Below are 15,369 nucleotides of genomic sequence, written 5' to 3' on the forward strand. Positions count from 1 at the left end.
TTTTGCATCCAAGTGATTACTGTGTCATTCTCAACCAGTGTTCCATCAAGGGATTATTTAGGTCTGCAGGTTCACAGAGAGTGCCATCTATGAACCCCAATTTGTTCTTGATTCTAAGAGCCCTTCTCATCGACCTACCTATGAATAGTAATTGTTGGCATCCAAGTTATGAGTCACCAACATGGCTCATGTTCCATCATTTGTCCCAATGTAGTATGGGCTAGTTGGCTGAGTAAGGTCATGAGGAGAGTTTGGAGGTTTTGAGTTTGTGTTTTGATTATCTACCATAGGAACCTTGCTCTGGTACCATGTAAGAAAAGGCTAAGAAGAAAAATATCGAACAGATAGTGTGCAGGACTTTTGGAGAGAAATTTCTTATTGTATTGATTCTTGTATTCTACTTTTATACAAAAGGAAACAACGAGTATATATAATACAAGGCCAACAAACTAACAAACTTTCTACAGCTGGCACCAAAGAAATAAAAGAAAAAAAATATTTTGTACAGTCTGACAATAACAGAATGTCCTCATCCTTGGCCTGCAGCAGGATATTCTCTTTCTGGAACATTCTTCAATTTTGGGTCTTTATTCTGCTGCTGGATGTGTTGATCTTCCAGCTATGCTGCTCCTTCCTCTAACTGAATGAGCAATTCTTCATTCCTCAATAGATCTAGTTTATCAAAGCCATTTGATACTGCCAATTTTTGGTCTAGAGAAGCTGCTTTGGTTAACCACCCTTTCATCCCAACTATTTATATTTGAAGCATCAAATTTTGGTACTTCTTTCAAGTGACTCAAGCGCCATCCCTTTACATCCACGGTTAAATATCTTGATAGACGTTGATGGAGGTGGGAGTTCTTGAGCAGAACTGAATATAGATATGTAAAACAAAAGCAGTTTTTGTATTTAGAGACTGTTTGTTGTGAGCATTTTAGTGGAAAATACTAATCAAATTATCTTCGAGTACTTTGAAACCTAAACCCAAATCTATTTTGTTGCAGAACAAGATAAAAAAGGAAACGGGGGGTTGTTCGACCATTTTATGCTGACAAAAAGTCTTTTTGATTGGTTCACCCTCTTATCTCTGGATCTCCGAAACTTCTGCTTGTTTGCTGAAGCCAAACTCACCCGAAACCCTGCGCTAGAGGACCTTTCGGAGTCCGTAGCCGTTCCAAAATTTCCTCTATTTTTAACAAACCAAATCCTCCTAGCATTTGAGATGAGATCCGGCCCATGTTTATGCAATTTGAAAATTAGGTCTCGTTGGTTTTCATAACAATTTTCATTTAATAATAATAGTTTATGGGTTTTCTAAGTCAGAGTTGAGGTTAGGTCCAATTACGGAACTTAGTATTATTTGATAAAAAAAATATATTCATCATCTTATGATATAGTATTAGATATAAATTTACAAGTGAAATATAATAAATAATTTACAATCATCTAATATCAAATTATGGGATGATGAGTAGTACTCTTCTTGATAATTTAGGCTCAAACATGCATGATTAATTATACGTTAATACATTCTTATGACATACAAATCTCTCATACTCATTTTAAAAAAATAATAATAATAATTATTAACAAAATAATTTTTTTTTTTAATGTAGATTCTAAATTTATCCAACTTCTTAAAAAAAAAAAAAAACTGTGCGAAACTGTTATAATTGGGTTCATTACATAAACTTACCTACCCTAAAATGACAAATATTTATTATTTCATCTTAAGATGCAGGATTCAATAGAGGTTGGTACTATTTATTTGATGGCAAATGCTTGAAAATGAACCTGATGGTGGACCATCAAAACACATACCGCCATCCTTTCTTTTCTCAGGCCAGAGAACGTTAGACAAATAAGCAGCCACCTGTTATGAGTTTGAGATGGGATAAAGAGAACAATTTTGTAATTTTTTGGCAAATTATTGGTAAAAGAAATACTACAATTAAATCTTACATTACACACTTTCATTTAACTAATATATGATTTTTAATTTTTATCATTCTATTTAAACACACACATATATTTTTTTTTTTAGTACATATTTGAGATTATGGTTGAAAATATAACTTATAACATATAACTTAAATAATAAACTTTATAGTTCAAAAAATGTTTATTGTTTGATAAATATGTATTTAAAGTACTTTTAAAGTTAGTTACATTAATTTTTAAAAAATATATAATTATCTGCATGAACTTTTTTATAAAAGGTTCAATTTAGTGTTTTTTAAAAAATAGATTTTTAACTTTTTTAAATGATTAAAGTACTTTTTATAAATTTATTAAATATATCCAATTTGTTTTTTAAAAAAATTTAAATAATTAAAATAACTTTTTAAACTCAATCGGCAATTGTTTTGGGAGCGTTAAATTCTAGGAAATTATTTGTACAGGTGTACTATACATGATAAACCGTACTTTTTTATTTTTATTTGGTCATTTTGTTTTGTTTAAAATTTAGGTTTGTAAATGATTATAAGCTATTTAAACTATTTCTTATTTTTAATTTTTTTTTTATATTTTTAGTATTTAAACTTGAATGTTTATTTTCCCTTAAATTATTTGGCTCCTAATCCTAAAGGCTAATAGAGACCTAATATTATAAAGAGCAGTGTTATTATGACTTCTCAATTTGCTCGCTTAATGTTTTTAGTATAAATTATATATTTATTTATTTTGCTTTTTATTTAATATATTTTAAATATTTTTAAATATTTTTAAAAAAATCAATATATTAATAGTTACTTTCTTAATTATTAAAAAAAATTAATACATGAACGATCAAAATTAAAAAATAAATTGAAAAGACATAATAGTATTATTATATTATAAAGGACAATGCTACAGCCCGTTGAGGGCTCCCGTTGGGATATAGTATTGTTTTATATGTATTTTTTAAAGTTATTTTTTAAATAGATTTTTTGATACTTTTAAATATTTAAAAAAAATAAAAATAGAATATATTATTAAAAAATATATTCTTAATAAAAAATCATAAAAAAATTAAAAAAAAATACTTTTTTAAAATATTATATTTTTTTATATTTTTAAAATATTAAAAATTATTAAAAAATTTTATATAACAAAAAATTTGAAAAACCACGTAAAAATACACTTGCGAGACTCTAGCGAGAGATCTAACAGTTTCCTATTATAAAACCCTAAACCGATATCAAAACCCGTTACCCCATACTCCCCGACGCCCTATAAAAGCGCCAGTGATAAGCTCATATCATCTCAGGCTGAGTTTCTCAGCCGTCAAGGATAAAGTTCCAGAAAGAACGGAAGAAATCGTAAGAGAAACCCTTAAAACGCAGTACGACTGCTGATAGGTATCTCGTCACATCCTGCTAATTCGGTTAATTTACCTTGTTTTTTTTTTCTTTTACTTTCTTCTTGTTTTCGTTTGAAAAAAATGGATATATTATCCGGTAGTTATGCACCAGATAGCCCCTTGCTTCTTCAAGTCTAGCGGCAAGGAAACATCGAGAAAAGGATTTTATAGGGTGCTATATTGAGAGTGGCAGTAACCGTATTTACGCTGTGCGATGAAGGAAAAACTCCTTGTACTACTCTGTTAATGCCACAAATAATGGAATTAATAGGAGATGCATTGAGTATAAACCACCGTTTGTGCATTTATTTTGGAAGTAATTCATTTTTAGGATGGACTGCTCGCTGCTGCTGTTCTGAGAATAAGAAACGCCCAAATCTTGCGTTTGAACCTGCTTTCTGCACAGCTGTTTGATAGTTCTGTTGCTTGCACTATGGGGTCCTCAAGTTTTAGTTTTTTCATGTAGAGTGATGGTCTGTCTGCTATCAATATGATTTCTTTTTTCATGGTTTCTGAGGATAAGATGTTCTGGCAGGAAAGCATAGCAAAATGATGAGTCTATCATATCTGAACATCATGTAGAATCCTTATCAGATTGGTCTTCAAAGTTCTCTGATTGCTCTGCTGACCTGCCTCTCAAGCCTTCGTACTTAATTCATCTAGCGAATCTTTATAATATCTTGTTTACTTAATTAATTGAATCAGCAAAGCAAATTCGTGTATGGCGATTCTTACATTTCATATATGATGTTCGTGTATCTCCATGGGCCTCTATGAAGCTATCTATGTGATTTATTCATTCATGGTTTCTAGGGATAAGCTGGTTCTGGCAAGAGAGAAAAGCAAAATGATGAGATTTTTTGTCTGAATATGATGTAGAACCTCATATCATATTGGTCTTCAAAGTTCTCTGATTGTTTTACTGACCTTGCTGAAGCCCTTATTTTGGTCTATAATTCGACTGAACACTTTCTCTCTAAGTCCATAAGGCCTCATTTGGATAGTGAAATTGTTTGATCTCATCTCATCATTATAATTTTTTTTAAATTCCCATACAAAATATAATAAACAATTCAACTTTTTCAAATCTTAAAACAATAATAAATATTAAAAAATAATATTCTAATAATATGTTATTCAACTTTCATCCCAACTAATCTCATCTCATCTCAACTTACTATCCAAACGGCACATAAATCTCTCTGAGATCACCCTCACACTCTATATCTCTCTGTGGGTGAAGTGACATTGAGTTGAATATTTTCAAACTAATGCCATTTTTGGCCATATTGATTTTAATTTTTAATCCTTAGTTGATGTTTATTCCTTTTCTCTCAATCTCTGAATTTGTTAAATGTTTAATTTTGAATGAATACCGCAAGTGTCGCAAGTGTTCATGAATCTGTTTTTTCTGCATTCTTGCACATGCATAACAGATAAATTGAATGCTTTGTTTCTTGAGTTTCTTTGAATAATTAGAAGGTTTCATTCCAATTTCTATACAGATAAATTGAATGCTTTGGGGATTCTCTGTATTTATTATTCACTTGGCAATGAATTGAGATTCAAGTTTTTATTCACAACTTTCCATGGAATTTAAGTGAATGATGGCACAAAAATTCATGGTCTGTTATGTACTTGTATGCCAGAGGTTTGCGTTCTGAAGGTTAACCTGACGTTGGATGGATTGTCAAATTTGGTTGATCCTCTCTTTGATGTTTAAGTGTTGGGTAGTGATGGCCTTGCACCTCCTTTATTATTGCTTTGAGAAATGCTTTGAGTACCGAATTCGGGACTTAAAAAATGTCCCGAATGGGATTTTTTTTTTTTTTTTTTTATCAAATGATTAAAAAAATATTTTTTAATGATGTTGTGAATTTTTTATTTTTTTTAAAAATGTTTATGATGATTAAAAAATTACACTATTCGGAACATTTTTTGGGTCCCGAATTGCAGTACTCTATTGCTTTACTATCTAGCTATTTCTTTTTTTTTTTTTTTTGCTCTTTGAATCTTGATTAAAAATCTTAAAACATGACCTTCTTGCATAATCTAGAAAAAAATAAATTGAATCAACTAACGTAATAATATAATATAATTAAAAATAAATTCAATTGTATAAAAATAATTTGAGTATGGCAATTCTTACATTTCATGTATGATGTTCGTGTATCTCCATTGGCCTCTATGAAGCTATCTTTGCGATTTCTTCATTCATGGTTTCTAGGGACAAGCTTCTGGCAAGAGAGCAAAGCAAAATGATGAAATTCTTTTGTCTGAATATGATGTAGAACCTCATATCATATTGGTCTTCAAAGTTCTCTGATTGTTTTACTGACCTTGCTGAAGCCCTTATTTTAGTCTATAATTCGACTGAACATTTTAGTTTAAATCTCTCTGAAATCACACTGTCACTATGTCTCTTGGTGGGTGAAGTGACATTGAGTTGAAAATTTTCATACTGATGCCATTTTTGGCCATATTGATTTTAATTTTGAGTAATGTTATAGAGAAACCACTATAGCAGTGCACACTTTGCACTCACTGTGTGGTTGCTTCTAGTTGATTGTTCTCAACACTCACTTGAAGAGATGTGTGGTCTATATGATACCACATCATCTATATTTATTCTTTAATTTTTAAGGTTTTGCTACAAATAAGCCCTTTATTATTTTTGCACACTCCGCACACCCCTAACTTCGAGGTGATGTGGAGTAATTTTTATTAATAAAAAAAAAGAACAGAAGTTATAGCATACAATTTCTGGTCCTTCTTTCTTCTTGTTAGTAGTTCTTCTTACTTATTCTTCAGCCGCATAGAATTATTGGAGACGACGTTTCAGGGTTTGCGCATTGAACTGGAGTTGCGATTCTCTTTAGACTGACAGAGACAAGTGGTATTGATTAAAGGTTCAAGATGGTTGCAACTGTTGGTTCTTAGAAGGGATACCCAAAATCAATTTTTCCTGCAAGAATAAGTTTTGCATCCGCTCTGTATTTGTAGCTATTGTGTGATTTGCATCATTTCAATCTGATCTGAGGTGTTGTGGATTGGGTGGGCGGCTTGGAGAATTTTAAATGAGATTTGAACTTCCTGAGTCAGATCTACAGCCCTTTCTCAACCTCTCTAGCTTCTAGTTCTTGATTTGTTGTCAGAACAGAGCAAATATGAAACCTTAAAGGAGAAAATGGAAGTGAACCAGAGAGAAAACAGTAGCATAAATCATAGCACAAGTCACAGATGAAAATGAAAGGAGAAAATACGAAAACCTCAACTGCTTGCCAGAACCTTGAAGGGAAAATGGAAGGAGAAAATACTGGAAGGGTTTATCAGAATTCAGTGGCTTGGCTTTCTGACTGAAGGCTGAGCAATCTTCGACCTTGGTGCTCACTAGAACGCTGACGGAGGAAGGAGGAACGCTGAAGGATTTCTGAGAAAGAAAGGCCATCTGTTTGAAATAAGGGTAAAATTGACAATATAAATGTTGCTGAGCTGGAGGTTGTGCTGAGTGTGTTAAGTGGGAAGGCTTCTGTCTAGCATTTGGTTGATAGACGCAGTACGACTGCTGATAGGTATCTCGTCTTCAAACTAGAACGCTGGTGTTGGATGGATTATCAAATTTGGTTGATCCTCTCCTTGATGTTCAAGTGTTTGACAGATTTAACAGGATTAGGGCTATCATATTTTACTAGCCTGAAAATGTGTGGCATTATCATTATGTCGTTCTGAGTCTTCTCCCCAGCTACTTACCCAAAAATAAATTATCTTCTTCTTTGATCATCTTAAACGGCTGTCTAATCATATTTTGAAGTTTGGCCAAGATCTAGGAAATACGACTTGTGATATGAGAAGAGAATTCTGCATCTCTTAAATTGTATTAAAACATGATTGGTTTGGTTGCATTTGATTGCAAGACTAAGTTGAACTCAGTTTAGTTTAGTTTAATTTAATATGAATCTAATATTTAAATATTTAATTCTCAAAATATTAAATTTATTTGAACTCAAAGTTTCTTTATACGTGTGATTCATAATATTTTGTAATTTAACACATTTTTATATGTGAGGCTTACAACTTTCTTCGACTTTTTATAAAATGTATTAAAATTATCTTATCATTTAAATACATTTTAAACTCAATTTAAATGGATTTTATATAATTTTTTTTATTATTTAATTTATTATTATTCATAAATAATTAAACTTAACTGAACTCATGAGTTCGGCTCAACATCCGAATGCAATCAAAGTTTAAACTCAGAATCTTCATCCACAATGGCTTTCGGAGTTTGTTTTAATAGGTGATCAGTTACTTGCTAGAATGGCTTTCCAGTCCAAAGTTATGTATGGTCTGCCAGTCTGATTTAAGTTAAGTGCTGGCTATTTATATTTCAATTATATTATCAAAACCTCCTTAAATTCCTTTACATATGAAAAAAAATATCAATATTTCTTGGGACCAGGTGAGTACTGAACTTAAATTTTTGAATTTGAAATTGATAAATGGTGATGCAATAAAAGAAAGAAAATGATAGTATGACTACTAAATATGTCTATCAAATGTATTCATTTATATATTTTTATTTGTATTTTTTATTTTTTTATGATTAAGTAAGTGGTTATATATATTTTTATTTTTTAATAATTAAAGATGTTTTAAAAAATTAATTTTGAGAATACCAAGTATCGAATATTTATTTTAAAAAAGATGGTGATCTATTGTTAAAAAATTAAATTTTTATGTAGATATATATATATTTTTTTAAATGAGTACACAGTATTTATACACTTTATAACTGTAAATATCATTTATCTTTTTTTTTGGCAGATCAAACTTAGTGAAATTATGTCGAGCGGCCTCTTCATTCTCTTCTTTAGCACGCCCTCCTTTTGATTTTCCCACTTTAAACTGGTATCCAATGCGATTCTCTTGTGAAGTCTCATTTTCGGAACAAAAGATGACTTGTCATCACCGAAGAAGTGGAATCTCAAGAATAGAACCGAAAGATAGTGTTGACAAATTTGATTAAAACCTGCATACCCATGGCCATGGTTAAACTTCATTTAAGACATTATTTTTTCTTTTCAATTTATTTTATTAGGTTGTCAATTAATTCATCATGATGATCACAAAGAGACGTACCCTCATTTCTCGAGAGTCATCCAATTGCGTTTGAAAGAGTGGCTGCAAAATCACGTGTAAAGCATGTAGCGCAAAGGATTGTAGTGGCGGCCAATTGGTTTAATAATTAAAAACATGCTGCGTCTTTATTAATAATTAAAAATCACGTGTAATGCATGTTGCGCAAAGGATTGTAAAACGGCTTTTTTATATATATATACACTAGTAAGATGTTACGTGCCTGAGGTACGTATGTGCAGTTCAAAGAATTAATATATTTTATTAAAATAAAAATAAAATACATATATCTTAATATTTTATTACTAATATATATTTTAAAAGCTATTGAAAGATAGGCTATTTGTAAATTATTATAATGCTTTTCTATTATAATGAATACGAAAAAACAAATCTACATAAATCTGTTTTCTTATTATAACGTATTTTCAAATTGAAAATTGAATCCATGATTATTATTATAATAAATCTGCTTTGTTGGCATATTTAAATATATTAATAGTGGAATAGAAACCAATAGAAATCATAAAAGTAGCCATAAATAGAATGTAAATGAAAATACAATTGTATCCATGTGTTCTGTAATTATTACAAACGGATAGAAAGTTAATGAAAACCAACATATTCCGTTAAAACAATAAATTTCTGTTAAAACAAGAAAATTTCGTTTCATAGGCTCTTTATATAGAGAGAGATATATATATATATATTATATATATATATATATATATCTTTATATCTTTATATATATAAAGAAGCTATCTAACGAAAAATCTTGTTTTAATGATTTTTATTTTTTTTCGTTAAAGTTAACGTTAAAGATAACGCTGTTCAGAATCTGTATTAATGATCTATCGAGCTTATAAATTCTTGACGCCTTTGCTTTAAATCACGGTGATCCACTCAAGATCTTTTTTTTTTTTTTCTTTTGCACAAATCTCAATGTCTCTCTCCCTGTTTATGAGGTTCTGATGCAGTTGTCTCTTTCTCTTCTTATAATTCTTTTTTCTAAGTGGATATAGCATGTTAAAGTTCTATTTTAAAAAACTTTCACCCTTTTTTACTTTGTTATGAAATTTTAGTATTGAAATTTACATTATTAATTTAAGCTTTCATTAAATTTTAAATTTTAAATTTAAGCATCATTTTTCTACTTAAAAAATTTAATGATGTGTTAAATATATTAAAATTTAAAATTCACATCAAACGTGCATTGCACGTTATTTTCACCTAGTATATATATATATATATATATATATATATACATTAGCAGTGAAGTTACGTGCGAGGCACGTTTGTCCTGTATTAAATTGTTCTAAAATATAAACATATAGTATAGAAGAAGAGAATTTAATGATAAGGTCTATGAAGATAATATAAATTATTATAATTAGAAACTACTAATTGAATAAACATAAACGTAGGCCGGTTTGACGTACATATTTTATACTATTTCACTTTGTTCACAACCCACTCGAACCTTGTCTGAACTAAAAAAGTCCCTTTTTTATTGCTTAGGCTTGGACTTTCTTTTCTTGTTTTAGCCCCTGATCTCAGCTCCTTTTGTTTTTGGGCTTGTTAGTAAAGTTAGACGAAATAAGAAAATCTCAAAAATTTTTAATTCTTTTTTTAAATATTATTTAAATATAAAATACAAATTTTTTAAAATTTCAAAATAAAAATCATATTAAATTATATTCAAACAATTTTTTAACTTTATAATATTTTTATTCAACTATTTCTCTCTTATTTTTCAAAATCTAATAAAACATTTTAACGCAAATCTTTTCCACTACTATTTACAAACCATTTCATTATTATTCACTAAATTTTTATCTCATTTCATTACCCAAATATGTTCTTAAGAGGAGTGGTATTCCTACCAACATTCGGTACCGAATGGTGTAGTATGTTTTTTTTTAATGCATTTCTTGTGTATTTTTTTAAAAAATACAAATGCCAAAAACAATTAAAAAAAAATCAAGAATACATATTTATTTAAGCTATCCCAATGACAAATTTAACCTGTTGATCAGCAACTACCCCTTTCCCTCGAGCCTTTTTTTTTTTTTTTCTCGAAAAAGTTCTACACTAATATCACACTCATGGTCATTTTCTTCTATATTTGGTTCATTTCTTTTTTTTAAAAAAAAAAAAGAAAAAAAAAAGAAAGAAAGATTGGAAATAAATTGAAAAATTAAAAATTATACCACACCAAGAGAGTAATATATACCATATTATTTTTTAAAAGTAAATAATAGTTTCCAATCTATCTTGAATCGACCTTCAAATTACTGTCAATGTTCTTCAACATATATATTAATTGGGATTGATCAACTCTCTTGTGGGCATATCCAAGTCCAACACCAATGACCCTGATACCTACAACAAGCCAAGCTATCTTGTACGAGCTAAAAGTCCAAGTCCACCCAAAAGCCCAGTCTAATATTCTCTTATTTATTATTTTATTATTATCTCTCTTTTGGTAACGACCGAAACATACCTGAAGAATTGAAAGTGTTCCAAATCATTCTGACGTATGCCTTTTGAACACCTATGTGTGCTTTAAAGTTTTTTTCTTGTATTATTCATATTAAATATGCAATAGCTTATAATTATTAATTTTGATACCATGGAGTAATTCTACCAATCATTGCACATTATCTACTGATGGTTAAATACATTGGGTTTGAAGTCATTATTATTATTATTTTTTATTCCGTTTGATTCCTGGCTATTGGAAATGAATCCATTTAAGATGAGCATACTGGAAATTTGATTTGTTTCAAAATAGTTGACATGCAGATAATTCTTTTATATTTATTTGTCTACTATGATACTGATGTTATTAGGGACATTAATGAATTTTCCATCTAGAGCTATTTTCTATCTAAACATTCCTACCTACATTGTATTATATATTCAGTTTTATGCAAACAAAAAAAAAAAAGAAAAAAGAATTGACTATTATTTATTAATAACAAATAATTAGATATTTTTCAACATATATTATTTTTTTGTAGTGAATTTATAATGATTTTTACTATGATACTGATGTTATTAGGGACATTACTGACTTTTCCATCTAGAGCTATTTTCTATCTAAACATTCCTACCTACATTATATTATATATTCAGCTTTATGCAAAAAAAAAAAAAAATTGACTATTATTTATTAATAACAAATAATTAGATATTTTTCAACATATATTATTTTTTTATAATGAATTTATAATGATTTTTACTATGATACTGATGTTATTAGAGACATTACTGAATTTTCCATCTAGAGCTATTTTCTACCTAAACATTTCTACTTACATTGTAACATTAGATTATATATTCAAGTTTATGCAAAAAAAAAAAAAAAAGAATTGACCATTATTTATTAATAACAAATAATTAGATATTTTTCAACATATATTATTTTTTTGTAGTGAATTTATAATGATTTTATTATTTTTTTTTTCCTCACGTTATCTCTCTCTGTGGCCCGATTCATCCTCACGGTCCGTTCTCTTTCAGCCCAGCTCGGTGCCGCCGTGCGCCGGCCAGTCTCACTGCCACCACCGTGGAGTCCCTTTCACGCCAACGACCAACCAAGGCACCATCGATGTCCCCCACGCGCAGCCTATGTCTCCCCCGCGAAAACCCAGCCGAAATGGGTTTCTCCCATTTCTCTCAACCGGAGCCGCCGTACGCGGCCACCTACCGTCACGACCACCATAGGCGACTCCCCCTCATGCCGGCAACCAACCCAGCCACCACCGCTGTCCCCCACGCGCAGCCCTATCTATCCCCCGCGGAAATCCATCCGAAATTGGTTTCTCTCAACCAGCGCAGCCGTAGGCGGCCACCCAGGCCACCACACCTCCACCACTTCACACCAGCGACAATTTCTACCAGACCCGACCACCACGAACTTCCCTTTCCCTCTCCGTTGCACACTACCATTCAGACGCACACGACAACTCTCTCTCTTCCTCTCGTCAAATAAAAAAGAAACGAAGAAGAAACAAAACAGAGATGCAAAAATATATTTGAAATGAAGAAAGAAATCATACAAGAACAAAGGGAAACGAAGAAGAAGAATAAATATACCTATGTTGTTGAGCCGAAGAAAGAAAATGCGATTGAGCCATAGAAAGAAAATAAATATGCGAGAAAGAGAAGAAGAAAAACAAGATGCATAAGTGAAAAGAGAAATTTTTGCATACCAAACGGCGAGAAGAAAACTCTCAAACAGCACGTCAAGAAATTTTTCTTCCTCTACTTGAGTATGAAACGTCTGCAGATTGTAAAAAATATTTTGCACTCTATCCCTTCTATCAAGGCTAGATATTTTAGACTATCGGAACAAGAGCTAACTAGATGTTTAACATTTAACTAAGAAGTAAAAATGTAACCGAAATGAAAGAAAATATGAAGGAAATGAACGACAGAAGAAGAAGACTCTGAATCACTGTTTTGAAATGAACAACATAAGAAGAAGATGCTGAATCACTATTTTAAATTGTTTATTGCTGTTGGTGTTATAGACACTTTTAAGATATAAGCAGATATATATATATATATATATATCCAAATTCAACTCAAAATTGTGTACGTTATTAAAAATTGATCCGAAAGGCTTTCAGTTATATCACTGAGTCCACAAATTAATACCAAATACGCTTTATAAAACCAAATGGCAATAAAGACAATAGATGCAGCCGACGTAAATAACATTTACTCCCAATAACCTCGGTTTTACTTGAATCACCAAGCATAGTAGTCTTATCTTCTTCAAATGGAGTAAGATTTTTTAACCAATCTTTATCATAGCAAACATGCCTATTAGCACCATAATCTACCCACCACCCTTCAAGAAATTAAACCATGTTAATGTCTGTGATCATTGTTACAAACAACTCCTCAGTTGTATTAACTTTAGGATTATTATTTTCTCACTTTCAAAAATTACAAATTCAAGCAAAGTGCCCAATTTTGCCACAGACAAAACAAGCTTGGTTTTGTGAAGAGATCATTGGTTCTTATTTTGAAAGCCCTTTTTGTCAGGTCTACTAAATTTTTTGAAATATTTTATTTGCAATTTCAAAAAACTATTTCTTGTATTTTGACCTTTGGACAAGCTACCATTTTCAAAAATTAAGTTTACCTTTGTCATGGAATCCTCATTACCATTTTGAAACACCAAATCATCTTGACCTCTAGCTTCCTCCTTTAAATGAATACGTGTGATTAAGATTTCCAAGGATGTATTCTTTTGTTTATGGTTTTGAAACTCTCTCCATGAAGGTGGTAGCTTGTCGATGATGCCACAAACAATTAGATTATCTCAAATCTTGATACCTTCGGATCTAACTTCAGCTACAACCATTTGAAAATCTTGCTCTTACTCTGCAACGGCTTTTTCATTTACCATTTCATATCGAAAGAATCGACTTGCCGCATATTTCTTCACTCCGACTTTTGCTGTATCATATTTATCCTGTAAAGCTTTCTAAATTTGATTTGTAGAGGTGTAAGTAGTATTGTAGTAATCATAAAATTGATCAACAAGACAATTTAAAAGATAACATCAACAATTATACTCATCTTTGGTATATTTTTCAATCTTTTCTTCGTGAGCTTTCACTTGTGCTTCAGTCATGTTCTTGGTAGTGATCTTGCTAGGATTCTTTATAGTGAGAACATAAAAAATGTTGAGAAGACTTAGATAGAAGAGCACATTGTACTTCCATCTCTTAAAATGAGTTCCTTTGAAACAGAAGGGCTTGTTGCGATTTCCAATATTTTCCATAGGTTTTTTAGTTGTTGGCTCTATGCTGAATCTCTTTAAAATTATTGGTGAAATATACAATAATATAATTAAATTAAAATTAAAACTAAATCAGTTTGGACTGAAACACGAAAATATCGCTCTTCTTAAGGATATTCATGCCCTCTACTATGTATAAAATTTCAAATTAACCGGTGTAACAGAATTCATCTTGACTTAACTCTTTCAAGATACAACAGCCTAACTGATTGTCTTATAGCCCGAACCAACTCTTCACAAGTGGTTGAGTTCAAAATTCCACCAAAAGAATACCTTTTTTTTTTTTAGTCTAAAAATACTCTAAAAAATATTTACTTACTAAACTTATTTTTTTTTTATCAACCTCACATCTCGCTTCGTTTGGTTATCAAATATCTCTCAACTCATCTCAACTTATCGTTACAACTTTTTCAAATCTCAATATAAAATATAATAAAAAATTCAACTTTTTCAAATCTCAAAATAATAATAATATTAAAAAATAATATTATAACAATATTTTATCATCTCAACTCACTTCAACATCCAAACATAACTTTAATGTTCACTTTTCCGTACTCAATCATCAAAAGAACATATATAAATTATATGGACAATAAATATCCCAGGAGGTAAAAATAATAAAAAAAAAAATTAAAACACGAGCAGCCCACCAACGGAGAAGACGATTATTATATTTACCGACGGAGTTCACGTTGTTCAAATGAATTGACTTTTTCAATATATTTACTAAAAAATATATTGACTTTCCCGCCAATTCAAATGAATTGAGATTATTATATTTAATTCAAATGAATTGAGATTATTATATTTACCGACGGAGTTCACGTTGTTCAAATGAATTGACTTTTTTAAAGATGGCAAAGATGGATCTGTCGGTGAAGACGACGTCGTCTTCTTCTTTCTGCTATTTTGTGTTTTTTTTTTTTAATATAAGAGTAATGATACTCAATTCATTTTACAATATATTTCACAACACATATTATAAAATAAATATATTTTAATAAAATAATATTACTTTTACAAATTAGTTTATAAAAATAATTTTCTTTTTAATATATAATTG

At 30.3% G+C, this 15,369-nt stretch overlaps 1 long non-coding RNA gene and 3 other non-coding genes across 4 annotated transcripts; all 4 read left to right on the forward strand.

Annotated features, from left to right (window-relative positions):
- Positions 1 to 3,181: 3,181 nt before the first annotated feature.
- Positions 3,182 to 7,165, forward strand: LOC109008518. The gene is made up of 2 exons (XR_001998948.2): positions 3,182 to 3,341; positions 6,186 to 7,165. It is a non-coding gene; the product is annotated as an uncharacterized LOC109008518 (long non-coding RNA).
- On the forward strand, positions 3,887 to 3,964 carry LOC118344634. The gene has a single exon (XR_004798413.1). It is a non-coding gene; the product is annotated as a small nucleolar RNA R160 (small nucleolar RNA).
- LOC118344635 lies at positions 4,185 to 4,262 on the forward strand. Its single transcript, XR_004798414.1, has one exon. It is a non-coding gene; the product is annotated as a small nucleolar RNA R160 (small nucleolar RNA).
- LOC118344633 lies at positions 5,596 to 5,674 on the forward strand. The gene has a single exon (XR_004798412.1). It is a non-coding gene; the product is annotated as a small nucleolar RNA R160 (small nucleolar RNA).
- Positions 7,166 to 15,369: the final 8,204 nt, after the last annotated feature.

The sequence above is a fragment of the Juglans regia genome, chromosome 14 (assembly GCF_001411555.2).
Source record: "Juglans regia cultivar Chandler chromosome 14, Walnut 2.0, whole genome shotgun sequence".
Classification (NCBI taxonomy): domain Eukaryota; kingdom Viridiplantae; phylum Streptophyta; class Magnoliopsida; order Fagales; family Juglandaceae; genus Juglans; species Juglans regia.